The sequence below is a fragment of the Pleurodeles waltl genome, chromosome 10, assembly GCF_031143425.1.
Source record: "Pleurodeles waltl isolate 20211129_DDA chromosome 10, aPleWal1.hap1.20221129, whole genome shotgun sequence".
NCBI lineage: Eukaryota > Metazoa > Chordata > Amphibia > Caudata > Salamandridae > Pleurodeles > Pleurodeles waltl.
In genome coordinates, this window is record NC_090449.1 from 566,886,324 (window position 1) to 566,906,897 (window position 20,574).

Genomic DNA, 20,574 nt, shown 5'->3' on the forward strand with positions numbered 1-20,574 from the left:
ATCCCATTTTTTAAAGAAAACAGAGGTGTTTTTTGCAAAGTGCCTACCTGTAGATTTTGCCCTCTAGCTCAGCCGGCACCAAGGGAAACCTACCAAACCTGTGCATTTCTGAAAACTAGAGACCTAGGGGAATCCCAAGATGGGGTGACTTGTGGGGTTCTGACCAGGTTCTGTTACCCAGAATCCTTGGCAAACCTCAAAATCTGGCTAAAAAAACCACATGTTCCTCACATTTCTGTGACAGAAAGTTCTAGAATCTGAGAGGAGGCACAAATTTCCTTCCACCCAGCGTTCCCCCAAGTCTCCCGATAAAAATGATACCTCACTTGTCTGGGTAGGCCTAGTGCTCGCGACAGAAAATGCCCCCAAAACACAACGTGGACACATCCCATTTTTTGAAAGAAAACAGAGTTGTTTTTTGCAAAGTGCCTACCTGTAAATTTTGGCCTCTAGCTCAGCCGGCACCTAGGGAAACCTACCAAACCTGTGCATTTTTTAAAACTAGAGACGTAGGGGAATCCAAGATGGGGTGACTTGTGGGGTTCTGACCAGGTTCTGTTACCCAGAATCCCTTTTCAAACCTCAAAATTTAGCTAAAAAAACACATGTTCCTCACGTTTCTGTGACAGAAAGTTCTGGAATCTGAGAGGAGGCACAAATTTCCTTCCACCCAGCGTTCCCCCAAGTCTCCCGATAAAAATGATACCTCACTTGTCTGGGTAGGCCTAGTGCTCGCGACAGAAAATGCCCCAAAACACAACGTGGACACATCCCATTTTTTGAAAGAAAACAGAGTTGTTTTTTGCAAAGTGCCTACCTGTAGATTTTGGCCTCTAGCTCAGCCGGCACCTAGGGAAACCTACCAAACCTGTGCATTTTTTTAAAACTAGAGACGTAGGGGAATCCAAGATGGGGTGACTTGTGGGGTTCTGACCAGGTTCTGTTACCCAGAATCCTTTTCAAACCTCAAAATTTGGCTACAAAAACACATTTTCCTCACATTTCGGTGACAGAAAGTTCTGGAATCTGAGAGGAGCCACGAATTTCCTTCCACCAAGCGTTCCCCCAAATCTCACGATAAAAATGATACCTCACTTGTGTGGGTATGCCTAGCGCCCGCGACAGGAAACGCCCCAAAACACAACGTGGACACATCCCATTTTTTGAAAGAAAACAGAGGTGTTTTTTGCAAAGTGCCTACCTGTAGATTTTGGCCTCTAGCTCAGCCGGCACCTAGGGAAACCTACCCAAACCTGTGCATTCTGAAAACTAGAGACCTAGGGGAATCCAAGATGGGGTGACTTGTGGGGCTCTGACCAGGTTCTGTTACCCAGAATCCTTTGCAAACCTCAAAATTTGGCTAAAAAAACACATGTTCCTCACATTTCTGTGACAGAAAGTTCTGGAATCTGAGAGGAGGCACAAATTTCCTTCCACCCAGCATTCCCCCCCAAGTCTCCCATAAAAATGATACCTCACTTGTGTGGGTAGGCCTAGCGCCCGTGACAGGAAACGCCCCAAAACACAACGTGGACACATCCCATTTTTTTAAAGAAAACAGAGGTGTTTTTTGCAAAGTGCCTACCTGTAGATTTTGGCCTCTAGCTCAGCCGGCACCTAGGTAAACCTACCAAACCCTGTGCATTTTTGAAAACTAGAGACCTAGGGGAATCCAAGATGGGGTGACTTGTGGGGTTCTGACCAGGTTCTGTTACCCAGAATCCTTTGCAAACCTCATAATTTGGCTAAAAAAACACATTTTCCTCACATTTCGGTGACAGAAAGTTCTGGAATCTGAGAGGAGCCACAAATTTCATTCCACCCTGCGTTCCCACAAGTCTCCGATAAAAATGATACCTCACTTGTGTGGGTAGGCCTAGCGCCCGTGACAGGAAACGCCCTAAAACACAACGTGGACACATCCCATTTTTTTAAAGAAAACAGAGGTGTTTTTTGCAAAGTGCCTACCTGTAGATTTTGGCCTCTAGCTCAGCCGGCACCTAGGGAAACCCTACCAAACCTGTGCATTTCTGAAAACTAGAGACCTAGGGGAATCCAAGATGGGGTGACTTGTGGGGCTCTGACCAGGTTCTGTTACCCAGAATCCTTTGCAAACCTCAAAATTTGGCAAAAAAAAACACATGTTCCTCACATTTCTGTGACAGAAAGTTCTGGAATCTGAGAGGAGGCACAAATTTCCTTCCACCCAGCATTCCCCCAAGTCTCCCATAAAAATGATACCTCACTTGTGTGGGTAGGCCTAGCGCCCGTGACAGGAAACGCCCCAAAACACAACGTGGACACATCCCATTTTTTTAAAGAAAACAGAGGTGTTTTTTGCAAAGTGCCTACCTGTAGATTTTGGCCTTTAGCTCAGCCGGCACCTAGGTAAACCTACCAAACCTGTGCATTTTTGAAAACTAGAGACCTAGGGGAATCCAAGATGGGGTGACTTGTGGGGTTCTGACCAGGTTCTGTTACCCAGAATCCTTTGCAAACCTCAAAATTTGGCTAAAAAAAACACATTTTCCTCACATTTCGGTGACAAAAAGTTCTGGAATCTGAGAGGAGCCACAAATTTCATTCCACCCAGCGTTCCCACAAGTCTCCGATAAAAATGATACCTCACTTGTGTGAGTAGGCCTAGCGCCCGCGACAGGAAACGCCCCAAAACACAACGTGGACACATCCCATTTTTTGAAAGAAAACAGAGGTGTTTTTTGCAAAGTACCTACCTGTAGATTTTGGCCTCTAGCTCAGCCGGCACCTAGGGAAACCTACCAAACCTGTGCATTTTTGAAAACTAGAGACCTAGGGGAATCCAAGATGGGGTGACTTGTGGGGTTCTGACCAGGTTCTGTTACCCAGAATCCTTTGCAAACCTCAAAACCTGGCTTTAAAAAACACATGTTCCTCACATTTCTGTGACAGAAAGTTCTAGAATCTGAGAGGAGGCACAAATTTCCTTCCACCCAGCATTCCCCCAAGTCTCCAGATAAAAATGATACCTCACTTGTGTGGGTAGGCCTAGCGCCCACGACAGGAAACGCCCCAAAACACAACGTGGACACATCCCATTTTTTAAAGAAAACAGAGGTGTTTTTTGCAAAGTGCCTACCTGTAGATTTTGCCCTCTAGCTCAGCCGGCACCAAGGGAAACCTACCAAACCTGTGCATTTCTGGAAACTAGAGACCTAGGGGAATCCAAGATGGGGTGACTTGTGGGGTTCTGACCAGGTTCTGTTACCCAGAATCCTTGGCAAACCTCAAAATCTGGCTAAAAAAACCACATGTTCCTCACATTTCTGTGACAGAAAGTTCTAGAATCTGAGAGGAGGCACAAATTTCCTTCCACCCAGCGTTCCCCCAAGTCTCCCGATAAAAATGATACCTCACTTGTCTGGGGTAGGCCTAGTGCTCGCGACAGAAAATGCCCCAAAACACAACGTGGACACATCCCATTTTTTGAAAGAAAACAGAGTTGTTTTTTGCAAAGTGCCTACCTGTAAATTTTGGCCTCTAGCTCAGCCGGCACCTAGGGAAACCTACCAAACCTGTGCATTTTTTAAAACTAGAGACGTAGGGGAATCCAAGATGGGGTGACTTGTGGGGTTCTGACCAGGTTCTGTTACCCAGAATCCTTTTCAAACCTCAAAATTTAGCTAAAAAAACACATGTTCCTCACGTTTCTGTGACAGAAAGTTCTGGAATCTGAGAGGAGGCACAAATTTCCTTCCACCCAGCGTTCCCCCAAGTCTCCCGATAAAAATGATACCTCACTTGTCTGGGTAGGCCTAGTGCTCGCGACAGAAAATGCCCCAAAACACAACGTGGACACATCCCATTTTTTGAAAGAAAACAGAGTTGTTTTTTGCAAAGTGCCTACCTGTAGATTTTGGCCTCTAGCTCAGCCGGCACCTAGGGAAACCTACCAAACCTGTGCATTTTTTAAAACTAGAGACGTAGGGGAATCCAAGATGGGGTGACTTGTGGGGTTCTGACCAGGTTCTGTTACCCCAGAATCCTTTTCAAACCTCAAAATTTGGCTACAAAAACACATTTTCCTCACATTTCGGTGACAGAAAGTTCTGGAATCTGAGAGGAGCCACAATTTCCTTCCACCAAGCGTTCCCCCAAATCTCACGATAAAAATGATACCTCACTTGTGTGGGTATGCCTAGCGCCCGCGACAGGAAACGCCCCAAAACACAACGTGGACACATCCCATTTTTTGAAAGAAAACAGAGGTGTTTTTTGCAAAGTGCCTACCTGTAGATTTTGGCCTCTAGCTCAGCCGGCACCTAGGGAAACCTACCAAACCTGTGCATTTCTGAAAACTAGAGACCTAGGGGAATCCAAGATGGGGTGACTTGTGGGGCTCTGACCAGGTTCTGTTACCCAGAATCCTTTGCAAACCTCAAAATTTGGCTAAAAAAACACATGTTCCTCACATTTCTGTGACAGAAAGTTCTGGAATCTGAGAGGAGGCACAAATTTCCTTCCACCCAGCATTCCCCCAAGTCTCCCATAAAAATGATACCTCACTTGTGTGGGTAGGCCTAGCGCCCGTGACAGGAAACGCCCCAAAACACAACGTGGACACATCCCATTTTTTTAAAGAAAACAGAGGTGTTTTTTGCAAAGTGCCTACCTGTAGATTTTGGCCTCTAGCTCAGCCGGCACCTAGGTAAACCTACCAAACCTGTGCATTTTTGAAAACTAGAGACCTAGGGGAATCCAAGATGGGGTGACTTGTGGGGTTCTGACCAGGTTCTGTTACCCAGAATCCTTTGCAAACCTCATAATTTGGCTAAAAAAACACATTTTCCTCACATTTCGGTGACAGAAAGTTCTGGAATCTGAGAGGAGCCACAAATTTCATTCCACCCTGCGTTCCCACAAGTCTCCGATAAAAATGATACCTCACTTGTGTGGGTAGGCCTAGCGCCCGTGACAGGAAACGCCCTAAAACACAACGTGGACACATCCCATTTTTTTAAAGAAAACAGAGGTGTTTTTTGCAAAGTGCCTACCTGTAGATTTTGGCCTCTAGCTCAGCCGGCACCTAGGGAAACCTACCAAACCTGTGCATTTCTGAAAACTAGAGACCTAGGGGAATCCAAGATGGGGTGACTTGTGGGGCTCTGACCAGGTTCTGTTACCCAGAATCCTTTGCAAACCTCAAAATTTGGCAAAAAAAACACATGTTCCTCACATTTCTGTGACAGAAAGTTCTGGAATCTGAGAGGAGGCACAAATTTCCTTCCACCCAGCATTCCCCCAAGTCTCCCATAAAAATGATACCTCACTTGTGTGGGTAGGCCTAGCGCCCGTGACAGGAAACGCCCCAAAACACAACGTGGACACATCCCATTTTTTTAAAGAAAACAGAGGTGTTTTTTGCAAAGTGCCTACCTGTAGATTTTGGCCTTTAGCTCAGCCGGCACCTAGGTAAACCTACCAAACCTGTGCATTTTTGAAAACTAGAGACCTAGGGGAATCCAAGATGGGGTGACTTGTGGGGTTCTGACCAGGTTCTGTTACCCAGAATCCTTTGCAAACCTCAAAATTTGGCTAAAAAAACACATTTTCCTCACATTTCGGTGACAAAAAGTTCTGGAATCTGAGAGGAGCCACAAATTTCATTCCACCCAGCGTTCCCACAAGTCTCCGATAAAAATGATACCTCACTTGTGTGAGTAGGCCTAGCGCCCGCGACAGGAAACGCCCCAAAACACAACGTGGACACATCCCATTTTTTGAAAGAAAACAGAGGTGTTTTTTGCAAAGTACCTACCTGTAGATTTTGGCCTCTAGCTCAGCCGGCACCTAGGGAAACCTACCAAACCTGTGCATTTTTGAAAACTAGAGACCTAGGGGAATCCAAGATGGGGTGACTTGTGGGGTTCTGACCAGGTTCTGTTACCCAGAATCCTTTGCAAACCTCAAAACCTGGCTTTAAAAAACACATGTTCCTCACATTTCTGTGACAGAAAGTTCTAGAATCTGAGAGGAGGCACAAATTTCCTTCCACCCAGCATTCCCCCAAGTCTCCAGATAAAAATGATACCTCACTTGTGTGGGTAGGCCTAGCGCCCACGACAGGAAACGCCCCAAAACACAACGTGGACACATCCCATTTTTTAAAGAAAACAGAGGTGTTTTTTGCAAAGTGCCTACCTGTAGATTTTGCCCTCTAGCTCAGCCGGCACCAAGGGAAACCTACCAAACCTGTGCATTTCTGGAAACTAGAGACCTAGGGGAATCCAAGATGGGGTGACTTGTGGGGTTCTGACCAGGTTCTGTTACCCAGAATCCTTGGCAAACCTCAAAATCTGGCTAAAAAAACCACATGTTCCTCACATTTCTGTGACAGAAAGTTCTAGAATCTGAGAGGAGGCACAAATTTCCTTCCACCCAGCGTTCCCCCAAGTCTCCCGATAAAAATGATACCTCACTTGTCTGGGTAGGCCTAGTGCTCGCGACAGAAAATGCCCCAAAACACAACGTGGACACATCCCATTTTTTGAAAGAAAACAGAGTTGTTTTTTGCAAAGTGCCTACCTGTAAATTTTGGCCTCTAGCTCAGCCGGCACCTAGGGAAACCTACCAAACCTGTGCATTTTTTAAAACTAGAGACGTAGGGGAATCCAAGATGGGGTGACTTGTGGGGTTCTGACCAGGTTCTGTTACCCAGAATCCTTTTCAAACCTCAAAATTTAGCTAAAAAAACACATGTTCCTCACGTTTCTGTGACAGAAAGTTCTGGAATCTGAGAGGAGGCACAAATTTCCTTCCACCCAGCGTTCCCCCAAGTCTCCCGATAAAAATGATACCTCACTTGTCTGGGTAGGCCTAGTGCTCGCGACAGAAAATGCCCCAAAACACAACGTGGACACATCCCATTTTTTGAAAGAAAACAGAGTTGTTTTTTGCAAAGTGCCTACCTGTAGATTTTGGCCTCTAGCTCAGCCGGCACCTAGGGAAACCTACCAAACCTGTGCATTTTTTAAAACTAGAGACGTAGGGGAATCCAAGATGGGGTGACTTGTGGGGTTCTGACCAGGTTCTGTTACCCAGAATCCTTTTCAAACCTCAAAATTTGGCTACAAAAACACATTTTCCTCACATTTCGGTGACAGAAAGTTCTGGAATCTGAGAGGAGCCACAAATTTCCTTCCACCAAGCGTTCCCCCAAATCTCACGATAAAAATGATACCTCACTTGTGTGGGTATGCCTAGCGCCCGCGACAGGAAACGCCCCAAAACACAACGTGGACACATCCCATTTTTTGAAAGAAAACAGAGGTGTTTTTTGCAAAGTGCCTACCTGTAGATTTTGGCCTCTAGCTCAGCCGGCACCTAGGGAAACCTACCAAACCTGTGCATTTCTGAAAACTAGAGACCTAGGGGAATCCAAGATGGGGTGACTTGTGGGGCTCTGACCAGGTTCTGTTACCCAGAATCCTTTGCAAACCTCAAAATTTGGCTAAAAAAACACATGTTCCTCACATTTCTGTGACAGAAAGTTCTGGAATCTGAGAGGAGGCACAAATTTCCTTCCACCCAGCATTCCCCCAAGTCTCCCATAAAAATGATACCTCACTTGTGTGGGTAGGCCTAGCGCCCGTGACAGGAAACGCCCCAAAACACAACGTGGACACATCCCATTTTTTTAAAGAAAACAGAGGTGTTTTTTGCAAAGTGCCTACCTGTAGATTTTGGCCTCTAGCTCAGCCGGCACCTAGGTAAACCTACCAAACCTGTGCATTTTTGAAAACTAGAGACCTAGGGGAATCCAAGATGGGGTGACTTGTGGGGTTCTGACCAGGTTCTGTTACCCAGAATCCTTTGCAAACCTCATAATTTGGCTAAACAAAACACATTTTCCTCACATTTCGGTGACAGAAAGTTCTGGAATCTGAGAGGAGCCACAAATTTCATTCCACCCTGCGTTCCCACAAGTCTCCGATAAAAATGATACCTCACTTGTGTGGGTAGGCCTAGCGCCCGTGACAGGAAACGCCCTAAAACACAACGTGGACACATCCCATTTTTTTAAAGAAAACAGAGGTGTTTTTTGCAAAGTGCCTACCTGTAGATTTTGGCCTCTAGCTCAGCCGGCACCTAGGGAAACCTACCAAACCTGTGCATTTCTGAAAACTAGAGACCTAGGGGAATCCAAGATGGGGTGACTTGTGGGGCTCTGACCAGGTTCTGTTACCCAGAATCCTTTGCAAACCTCAAAATTTGGCAAAAAAAACACATGTTCCTCACATTTCTGTGACAGAAAGTTCTGGAATCTGAGAGGAGGCACAAATTTCCTTCCACCCAGCATTCCCCCAAGTCTCCCATAAAAATGATACCTCACTTGTGTGGGTAGGCCTAGCGCCCGTGACAGGAAACGCCCCAAAACACAACGTGGACACATCCCATTTTTTTTAAGAAAACAGAGGTGTTTTTTGCAAAGTGCCTACCTGTAGATTTTGGCCTTTAGCTCAGCCGGCACCTAGGTAAACCTACCAAACCTGTGCATTTTTGAAAACTAGAGACCTAGGGGAATCCAAGATGGGGTGACTTGTGGGGTTCTGACCAGGTTCTGTTACCCAGAATCCTTTGCAAACCTCAAAATTTGGCTAAAAAAACACATTTTCCTCACATTTCGGTGACAAAAAGTTCTGGAATCTGAGAGGAGCCACAAATTTCATTCCACCCAGCGTTCCCACAAGTCTCCGATAAAAATGATACCTCACTTGTGTGAGTAGGCCTAGCGCCCGCGACAGGAAACGCCCCAAAACACAACGTGGACACATCCCATTTTTTGAAAGAAAACAGAGGTGTTTTTTGCAAAGTACCTACCTGTAGATTTTGGCCTCTAGCTCAGCCGGCACCTAGGGAAACCTACCAAACCTGTGCATTTTTGAAAACTAGAGACCTAGGGGAATCCAAGATGGGGTGACTTGTGGGGTTCTGACCAGGTTCTGTTACCCAGAATCCTTTGCAAACCTCAAAACCTGGCTTTAAAAAACACATGTTCCTCACATTTCTGTGACAGAAAGTTCTAGAATCTGAGAGGAGGCACAAATTTCCTTCCACCCAGCATTCCCCCAAGTCTCCAGATAAAAATGATACCTCACTTGTGTGGGTAGGCCTAGCGCCCACGACAGGAAACGCCCCAAAACACAACGTGGACACATCCCATTTTTTAAAGAAAACAGAGGTGTTTTTTGCAAAGTGCCTACCTGTAGATTTTGCCCTCTAGCTCAGCCGGCACCAAGGGAAACCTACCAAACCTGTGCATTTCTGAAAACTAGAGACCTAGGGGAATCCAAGATGGGGTGACTTGTGGGGTTCTGACCAGGTTCTGTTACCCAGAATCCTTGGCAAACCTCAAAATCTGGCTAAAAAAACCACATGTTCCTCACATTTCTGTGACAGAAAGTTCTAGAATCTGAGAGGAGGCACAAATTTCCTTCCACCCAGCGTTCCCCCAAGTCTCCCGATAAAAATGATACCTCACTTGTCTGGGTAGGCCTAGTGCTCGCGACAGAAAATGCCCCAAAACACAACGTGGACACATCCCATTTTTTGAAAGAAAACAGAGTTGTTTTTTGCAAAGTGCCTACCTGTAAATTTTGGCCTCTAGCTCAGCCGGCACCTAGGGAAACCTACCAAACCTGTGCATTTTTTAAAACTAGAGACGTAGGGGAATCCAAGATGGGGTGACTTGTGGGGTTCTGACCAGGTTCTGTTACCCAGAATCCTTTTCAAACCTCAAAATTTAGCTAAAAAAACACATGTTCCTCACGTTTCTGTGACAGAAAGTTCTGGAATCTGAGAGGAGGCACAAATTTCCTTCCACCCAGCGTTCCCCCAAGTCTCCCGATAAAAATGATACCTCACTTGTCTGGGTAGGCCTAGTGCTCGCGACAGAAAATGCCCCAAAACACAACGTGGACACATCCCATTTTTTGAAAGAAAACAGAGTTGTTTTTTGCAAAGTGCCTACCTGTAGATTTTGGCCTCTAGCTCAGCCGGCACCTAGGGAAACCTACCAAACCTGTGCATTTTTTAAAACTAGAGACGTAGGGGAATCCAAGATGGGGTGACTTGTGGGGTTCTGACCAGGTTCTGTTACCCAGAATCCTTTTCAAACCTCAAAATTTGGCTACAAAAACACATTTTCCTCACATTTCGGTGACAGAAAGTTCTGGAATCTGAGAGGAGCCACAAATTTCCTTCCACCAAGCGTTCCCCCAAATCTCACGATAAAAATGATACCTCACTTGTGTGGGTATGCCTAGCGCCCGCGACAGGAAACGCCCCAAAACACAACGTGGACACATCCCATTTTTTTAAAGAAAACAGAGGTGTTTTTTGCAAAGTGCCTACCTGTAGATTTTGGCCTCTAGCTCAGCCGGCACCTAGGGAAACCTACCAAACCTGTGCATTTCTGAAAACTAGAGACCTAGGGGAATCCAAGATGGGGTGACTTGTGGGGCTCTGACCAGGTTCTGTTACCCAGAATCCTTTGCAAACCTCAAAATTTGGCTAAAAAAACACATGTTCCTCACATTTCTGTGACAGAAAGTTCTGGAATCTGAGAGGAGGCACAAATTTCCTTCCACCCAGCATTCCCCCAAGTCTCCCATAAAAATGATACCTCACTTGTGTGGGTAGGCCTAGCGCCCGTGACAGGAAACGCCCCAAAACACAACGTGGACACATCCCATTTTTTTAAAGAAAACAGAGGTGTTTTTTGCAAAGTGCCTACCTGTAGATTTTGGCCTCTAGCTCAGCCGGCACCTAGGTAAACCTACCAAACCTGTGCATTTTTGAAAACTAGAGACCTAGGGGAATCCAAGATGGGGTGACTTGTGGGGTTCTGACCAGGTTCTGTTACCCAGAATCCTTTGCAAACCTCAAAATTTGGCTAAAAAAACACATTTTCCTCACATTTCGGTGACAGAAAGTTCTGGAATCTGAGAGGAGCCACAAATTTCATTCCACCCTGCGTTCCCACAAGTCTCCGATAAAAATGATACCTCACTTGTGTGGGTAGGCCTAGCGCCCGCGACAGGAAACGCCCCAAAACACAACGTGGACACATCCCATTTTTTGAAAGAAAACAGAGGTGTTTTTTGCAAAGTACCTACCTGTAGATTTTGGCCTCTAGCTCAGCCGGCACCTAGGGAAACCTACCAAACCTGTGCATTTTTGAAAACTAGAGACCTAGGGGAATCCAAGATGGGGTGACTTGTGGGGTTCTGACCAGGTTCTGTTACCCAGAATCCTTTGCAAACCTCAAAACCTGGCTTTAAAAAACACATGTTCCTCACATTTCTGTGACAGAAAGTTCTAGAATCTGAGAGGAGGCACAAATTTCCTTCCACCCAGCATTCCCCCAAGTCTCCAGATAAAAATGATACCTCACTTGTGTGGGTAGGCCTGGCGCCCACGACAGGAAACGCCCCAAAACACAACGTGGACACATCCCATTTTTTAAAGAAAACAGAGGTGTTTTTTGCAAAGTGCCTACCTGTAGATTTTGCCCTCTAGCTCAGCCGGCACCAAGGGAAACCTACCAAACCTGTGCATTTCTGAAAACTAGAGACCTAGGGGAATCCAAGATGGGGTGACTTGTGGGGTTCTGACCAGGTTCTGTTACCTAGAATCCTTGGCAAACCTCAAAATCTGGCTAAAAAAAACACATGTTCCTAACATTTCTGTGACAGAAAGTTCTAGAATCTGAGAGGAGGCACAAATTTCCTTCCACCCAGCGTTCCCCCAAGTCTCCCGATAAAAATGATACCTCACTTGTGTGGGTAGGCCTAGCGCCCGCGACAGGAAACGCCCCAAAACACAACGTGGACACATCCCATTTTTTGAAAGAAAACAGAGGTGTTTTTTGCAAAGTGCCTACCTGTAGATTTTGCCCTCTAGCTCAGCCGGCACCAAGGGAAACCTACCAAACCTGTGCATTTTTGAAAACTAGAGACCTAGGGGAATCCAAGATGGGGTGACTTGTGGGGTTCTGACCAGGTTCTGTTACCCAGAATCCTTGGCAAACCTCAAAATCTGGCTAAAAAAAACACATGTTCCTCACATTTCTGTGACAGAAAGTTCTAGAATCTGAGAGGAGGCACAAATTTCCTTCCACCCAGCGTTCCCCCAAGTCTCCCGATAAAAATGATACCTCACTTGTCTGGGTAGGCCTAGTGCTCGCGACAGAAAATGCCCCAAAACACAACGTGGACACATCCCATTTTTTGAAAGAAAACAGAGTTGTTTTTTGCAAAGTGCCTACCTGTAAATTTTGGCCTCTAGCTCAGCCGGCACCTAGGGAAACCTACCAAACCTGTGCATTTTTTAAAACTAGAGACGTAGGGGAATCCAAGATGGGGTGACTTGTGGGGTTCTGACCAGGTTCTGTTACCCAGAATCCTTTTCAAACCTCAAAATTTAGCTAAAAAAACACATGTTCCTCACGTTTCTGTGACAGAAAGTTCTGGAATCTGAGAGGAGGCACAAATTTCCTTCCACCCAGCGTTCCCCCAAGTCTCCCGATAAAAATGATACCTCACTTGTCTGGGTAGGCCTAGTGCTCGCGACAGAAAATGCCCCAAAACACAACGTGGACACATCCCATTTTTTGAAAGAAAACAGAGTTGTTTTTTGCAAAGTGCCTACCTGTAGATTTTGGCCTCTAGCTCAGCCGGCACCTAGGGAAACCTACCAAACCTGTGCATTTTTTAAAACTAGAGACGTAGGGGTATCCAAGATGGGGTGACTTGTGGGGTTCTGACCAGGTTCTGTTACCCGAATCCTTTTCAAACCTCAAAATTTGGCTACAAAAACACATTTTCCTCACATTTCGGTGACAGAAAGTTCTGGAATCTGAGAGGAGCCACAAATTTCCTTCCACCAAGCGTTCCCCCAAATCTCACGATAAAAATGATACCTCACTTGTGTGGGTATGCCTAGCGCCCGCGACAGGAAACGCCCCAAAACACAACGTGGACACATCCCATTTTTTGAAAGAAAACAGAGGTGTTTTTTGCAAAGTGCCTATCTGTAGATTTTGGCCTCTAGCTCAGCCGGCACCTAGGGAAACCTACCAAACCTGTGCATTTCTGAAAACTAGAGACCTAGGGGAATCCAAGATGGGGTGACTTGTGGGGCTCTGACCAGGTTCTGTTACCCAGAATCCTTTGCAAACCTCAAAATTTGGCTAAAAAAACACATGTTCCTCACATTTCTGTGACAGAAAGTTCTGGAATCTGAGAGGAGGCACAAATTTCCTTCCACCCAGCATTCCCCCAAGTCTCCCATAAAAATGATACCTCACTTGTGTGGGTAGGCCTAGCGCCTGTGACAGGAAACGCCCCAAAACACAACGTGGACACATCCCATTTTTTTAAAGAAAACAGAGGTGTTTTTTGCAAAGTGCCTACCTGTAGATTTTGGCCTCTAGCTCACCCGGCACCTAGGTAAACCTACCAAACCTGTGCATTTTTGAAAACTAGAGACCTAGGGGAATCCAAGATGGGGTGACTTGTGGGGTTCTGACCAGGTTCTGTTACCCAGAATCCTTTGCAAACCTCAAAATTTGGCTAAAAAAACACATTTTCCTCACATTTCGGTGACAAAAAGTTCTGGAATCTGAGAGGAGCCACAAATTTCATTCCACCCAGCGTTCCCACAAGTCTCCGATAAAAATGATACCTCACTTGTGTGAGTAGGCCTAGCGCCCGCGACAGGAAACGCCCCAAAACACAACGTGGACACATCCCATTTTTTGAAAGAAAACAGAGGTGTTTTTTGCAAAGTACCTACCTGTAGATTTTGGCCTCTAGCTCAGCCGGCACCTAGGGAAACCTACCAAACCTGTGCATTTTTGAAAACTAGAGACCTAGGGGAATCCAAGATGGGGTGACTTGTGGGGTTCTGACCAGGTTCTGTTACCCAGAATCCTTTGCAAACCTCAAAACCTGGCTTTAAAAAACACATGTTCCTCACATTTCTGTGACAGAAAGTTCTAGAATCTGAGAGGAGGCACAAATTTCCTTCCACCCAGCATTCCCCCAAGTCTCCAGATAAAAATGATACCTCACTTGTGTGGGTAGGCCTAGCGCCCACGACAGGAAACGCCCCAAAACACAACGTGGACACATCCCATTTTTTAAAGAAAACAGAGGTGTTTTTTGCAAAGTGCCTACCTGTAGATTTTGCCCTCTAGCTCAGCCGGCACCAAGGGAAACCTACCAAACCTGTGCATTTCTGAAAACTAGAGACCTAGGGGAATCCAAGATGGGGTGACTTGTGGGGTTCTGACCAGGTTCTGTTACCCAGAATCCTTGGCAAACCTCAAAATCTGGCTAAAAAAACCACATGTTCCTCACATTTCTGTGACAGAAAGTTCTAGAATCTGAGAGGAGGCACAAATTTCCTTCCACCCAGCGTTCCCCCAAGTCTCCCGATAAAAATGATACCTCACTTGTCTGGGTAGGCCTAGTGCTCGCGACAGAAAATGCCCCAAAACACAACGTGGACACATCCCATTTTTTGAAAGAAAACAGAGTTGTTTTTTGCAAAGTGCCTACCTGTAAATTTTGGCCTCTAGCTCAGCCGGCACCTAGGGAAACCTACCAAACCTGTGCATTTTTTAAAACTAGAGACGTAGGGGAATCCAAGATGGGGTGACTTGTGGGGTTCTGACCAGGTTCTGTTACCCAGAATCCTTTTCAAACCTCAAAATTTAGCTAAAAAAACACATGTTCCTCACGTTTCTGTGACAGAAAGTTCTGGAATCTGAGAGGAGGCACAAATTTCCTTCCACCCAGCGTTCCCCCAAGTCTCCCGATAAAAATGATACCTCACTTGTCTGGGTAGGCCTAGTGCTCGCGACAGAAAATGCCCCAAAACACAACGTGGACACATCCCATTTTTTGAAAGAAAACAGAGTTGTTTTTTGCAAAGTGCCTACCTGTAGATTTTGGCCTCTAGCTCAGCCGGCACCTAGGGAAACCTACCAAACCTGTGCATTTTTTAAAACTAGAGACGTAGGGGAATCCAAGATGGGGTGACTTGTGGGGTTCTGACCAGGTTCTGTTACCCAGAATCCTTTTCAAACCTCAAAATTTGGCTACAAAAACACATTTTCCTCACATTTCGGTGACAGAAAGTTCTGGAATCTGAGAGGAGCCACAAATTTCCTTCCACCAAGCGTTCCCCCAAATCTCACGATAAAAATGATACCTCACTTGTGTGGGTATGCCTAGCGCCCGCGACAGGAAACGCCCCAAAACACAACGTGGACACATCCCATTTTTTTAAAGAAAACAGAGGTGTTTTTTGCAAAGTGCCTACCTGTAGATTTTGGCCTCTAGCTCAGCCGGCACCTAGGGAAACCTACCAAACCTGTGCATTTCTGAAAACTAGAGACCTAGGGGAATCCAAGATGGGGTGACTTGTGGGGCTCTGACCAGGTTCTGTTACCCAGAATCCTTTGCAAACCTCAAAATTTGGCTAAAAAAACACATGTTCCTCACATTTCTGTGACAGAAAGTTCTGGAATCTGAGAGGAGGCACAAATTTCCTTCCACCCAGCATTCCCCCAAGTCTCCCATAAAAATGATACCTCACTTGTGTGGGTAGGCCTAGCGCCCGTGACAGGAAACGCCCCAAAACACAACGTGGACACATCCCATTTTTTTAAAGAAAACAGAGGTGTTTTTTGCAAAGTGCCTACCTGTAGATTTTGGCCTCTAGCTCAGCCGGCACCTAGGTAAACCTACCAAACCTGTGCATTTTTGAAAACTAGAGACCTAGGGGAATCCAAGATGGGGTGACTTGTGGGGTTCTGACCAGGTTCTGTTACCCAGAATCCTTTGCAAACCTCAAAATTTGGCTAAAAAAACACATTTTCCTCACATTTCGGTGACAGAAAGTTCTGGAATCTGAGAGGAGCCACAAATTTCATTCCACCCTGCGTTCCCACAAGTCTCCGATAAAAATGATACCTCACTTGTGTGGGTAGGCCTAGCGCCCGCGACAGGAAACGCCCCAAAACACAACGTGGACACATCCCATTTTTTGAAAGAAAACAGAGGTGTTTTTTGCAAAGTACCTACCTGTAGATTTTGGCCTCTAGCTCAGCCGGCACCTAGGGAAACCTACCAAACCTGTGCATTTTTGAAAACTAGAGACCTAGGGGAATCCAAGATGGGGTGACTTGTGGGGTTCTGACCAGGTTCTGTTACCCAGAATCCTTTGCAAACCTCAAAACCTGGCTTTAAAAAACACATGTTCCTCACATTTCTGTGACAGAAAGTTCTAGAATCTGAGAGGAGGCACAAATTTCCTTCCACCCAGCATTCCCCCAAGTCTCCAGATAAAAATGATACCTCACTTGTGTGGGTAGGCCTGGCGCCCACGACAGGAAACGCCCCAAAACACAACGTGGACACATCCCATTTTTTAAAGAAAACAGAGGTGTTTTTTGCAAAGTGCCTACCTGTAGATTTTGCCCTCTAGCTCAGCCGGCACCAAGGGAAACCTACCAAACCTGTGCATTTCTGAAAACTAGAGACCTAGGGGAATCCAAGATGGGGTGACTTGTGGGGTTCTGACCAGGTTCTGTTACCTAGAATCCTTGGCAAACCTCAAAATCTGGCTAAAAAAAACACATGTTCCTCACATTTCTGTGACAGAAAGTTCTAGAATCTGAGAGGAGGCACAAATTTCCTTCCACCCAGCGTTCCCCCAAGTCTCCCGATAAAAATGATACCTCACTTGTGTGGGTAGGCCTAGCGCCCGCGACAGGAAACGCCCCAAAACACAACGTGGACACATCCCATTTTTTGAAAGAAAACAGAGGTGTTTTTTGCAAAGTGCCTACCTGTAGATTTTGCCCTCTAGCTCAGCCGGCACCAAGGGAAACCTACCAAACCTGTGCATTTTTGAAAACTAGAGACCTAGGGGAATCCAAGATGGGGTGACTTGTGGGGTTCTGACCAGGTTCTGTTACCCAGAATCCTTGGCAAACCTCAAAATCTGGCTAAAAAAAACACATGTTCCTCACATTTCTGTGACAGAAAGTTCTAGAATCTGAGAGGAGGCACAAATTTCCTTCCACCCAGCGTTCCCCCAAGTCTCCCGATAAAAATGATACCTCACTTGTCTGGGTAGGCCTAGTGCTCGCGACAGAAAATGCCCCAAAACACAACGTGGACACATCCCATTTTTTGAAAGAAAACAGAGTTGTTTTTTGCAAAGTGCCTACCTGTAAATTTTGGCCTCTAGCTCAGCCGGCACCTAGGGAAACCTACCAAACCTGTGCATTTTTTAAAACTAGAGACGTAGGGGAATCCAAGATGGGGTGACTTGTGGGGTTCTGACCAGGTTCTGTTACCCAGAATCCTTTTCAAACCTCAAAATTTAGCTAAAAAAACACATGTTCCTCACGTTTCTGTGACAGAAAGTTCTGGAATCTGAGAGGAGGCACAAATTTCCTTCCACCCAGCGTTCCCCCAAGTCTCCCGATAAAAATGATACCTCACTTGTCTGGGTAGGCCTAGTGCTCGCGACAGAAAATGCCCCAAAACACAACGTGGACACATCCCATTTTTTGAAAGAAAACAGAGTTGTTTTTTGCAAAGTGCCTACCTGTAGATTTTGGCCTCTAGCTCAGCCGGCACCTAGGGAAACCTACCAAACCTGTGCATTTTTTAAAACTAGAGACGTAGGGGTATCCAAGATGGGGTGACTTGTGGGGTTCTGACCAGGTTCTGTTACCCGAATCCTTTTCAAACCTCAAAATTTGGCTACAAAAACACATTTTCCTCACATTTCGGTGACAGAAAGTTCTGGAATCTGAGAGGAGCCACAAATTTCCTTCCACCAAGCGTTCCCCCAAATCTCACGATAAAAATGATACCTCACTTGTGTGGGTATGCCTAGCGCCCGCGACAGGAAACGCCCCAAAACACAACGTGGACACATCCCATTTTTTGAAAGAAAACAGAGGTGTTTTTTGCAAAGTGCCTACCTGTAGATTTTGGCCTCTAGCTCAGCCGGCACCTAGGGAAACCTACCAAACCTGTGCATTTCTGAAAACTAGAGACCTAGGGGAATCCAAGATGGGGTGACTTGTGGGGCTCTGACCAGGTTCTGTTACCCAGAATCCTTTGCAAACCTCAAAATTTGGCTAAAAAAACACATGTTCCTCACATTTCTGTGACAGAAAGTTCTGGAATCTGAGAGGAGGCACAAATTTCCTTCCACCCAGCATTCCCCCAAGTCTCCCATAAAAATGATACCTCACTTGTGTGGGTAGGCCTAGCGCCTGTGACAGGAAACGCCCCAAAACACAACGTGGACACATCCCATTTTTTTAAAGAAAACAGAGGTGTTTTTTGCAAAGTGCCTACCTGTAGATTTTGGCCTCTAGCTCACCCGGCACCTAGGTAAACCTACCAAACCTGTGCATTTTTGAAAACTAGAGACCTAGGGGAATCCAAGATGGGGTGACTTGTGGGGTTCTGACCAGGTTCTGTTACCCAGAATCCTTTGCAAACCTCAAAATTTGGCTAAAAAAACACATTTTCCTCACATTTCGGTGACAGAAAGTTCTGGAATCTGAGAGGAGCCACAAATTTCATTCCACCCTGCGTTCCCACAAGTCTCCGATAAAAATGATACCTCACTTGTGTGGGTAGGCCTAGCGCCCGCGACAGGAAACGCCCCAAAACACAACGTGGACACATCCCATTTTTTGAAAGAAAACAGAGGTGTTTTTTGCAAAGTACCTACCTGTAGATTTTGGCCTCTAGCTCAGCCGGCACCTAGGGAAACCTACCAAACCTGTGCATTTTTGAAAACTAGAGACCTAGGGGAATCCAAGATGGGGTGACTTGTGGGGTTCTGACCAGGTTCTGTTACCCAGAATCCTTTGCAAACCTCAAAACCTGGCTTTAAAAAACACATGTTCCTCACATTTCTGTGACAGAAAGTTCTAGAATCTGAGAGGAGGCACAAATTTCCTTCCACCCAGCATTCCCCCAAGTCTCCAGATAAAAATGATACCTCACTTGTGTGGGTAGGCCTAGCGCCCACGACAGGAAACGCCCCAAAACACAACGTGGACACATCCCATTTTTTAAAGAAAACAGAGGTGTTTTTTGCAAAGTGCCTACCTGTAGATTTTGCCCTCTAGCTCAGCCGGCACCAAGGGAAACCTACCAAACCTGTGCATTTCTGAAAACTAGAGACCTAGGGGAATCCAAGATGGGGTGACTTGTGGGGTTCTGACCAGGTTCTGTTACCCAGAATCCTTGGCAAACCTCAAAATCTGGCTAAAAAAAACACATGTTCCTCACATTTCTGTGACAGAAAGTTCTAGAATCTGAGAGGAGGCACAAATTTCCTTCCACCCAGCGTTCCCCCAAGTCTCCCGATAACAATGATACCTCACTTGTGTGGGTAGGCCTAGCGCCCGCGACAGGAAACGCCCCAAAACACAACGTGGACACATCCCATTTTTTGAAAGAAAACAGAGGTGTTTTTTGCAAAGTGCCTACCTGTAGATTTTGCCCTCTAGCTCAGCCGGCACCAAGGAAAACCTACCAAACCTGTGCATTTTTGAAAACTAGAGACCTAGGGGAATCCAAGATGGGGTGACTTGTGGGGTTCTGACCAGGTTCTGTTACCCAGAATCCTTTGCAAACCTCAAACTTTGGCTAAAAAAACCACATTTTCCTCACATTTCGGTGACAGAAAGTTCTGGAATCTGAGAGGAGCCACAAATTTCCTTCCACCCAGCGTTCCCCCAAGTCTCCCGATAAAAATGATACCTCACTTGTGTGGGTAGGCCTAGTGCTCGCGACAGAAAATGCCCCAAAACACAACGTGGACACATCCCATTTCTTGAAAGAAAACAGAGTTGTTTTTTGCAAAGTGCCTACCTGTAGATTTTGGCCTCTAGCTCAGCCGGCACCTAGGGAAACCTACCAAACCTGTGCATTTTTGAAAACTAGAGACCTAGGGGAATCCAAGATGGGGTGACTTGTGGGGCTCTGACCAGGTTCTGTTACCCAGAATCCTTTGCAAACCTCAAAATTTAGCTAAAAAAACACATGTTCCTCACGTTTCTGTGACAGAAAGTTCTGGAATCTGAGAGGAGGCACAAATTTCCTTCCACCCAGCATTCCCCCAAGTCTCCCGATAAAAATGATACCTCACTTGTGTGGGTAGGCCCAGCGCCCGTGACAGGAAACGCCCCAAAACACAACGTGGACACATCCCATTTTTTTAAAGAAAACAGAGGTGTTTTTTGCAAAGTGCCTACCTGTAGATTTTGGCCTCTAGCTCAGCCGGCACTGAGGGAAACCTACCAAACCTGTGCATTTTTTAAAACTAGAGACCTAGGGGAATCCAAGATGGGGTGACTTGTGATGCTCTGACCAGGTTCTGTTACCCAGAATCCTTTGCAAACCTCAAAATTTGGCTAAAAAAAAAACCACATGTTCCTCACATTTCTGTGACAGAAAGTTCTGGAATCTGAGAGGAGGCACA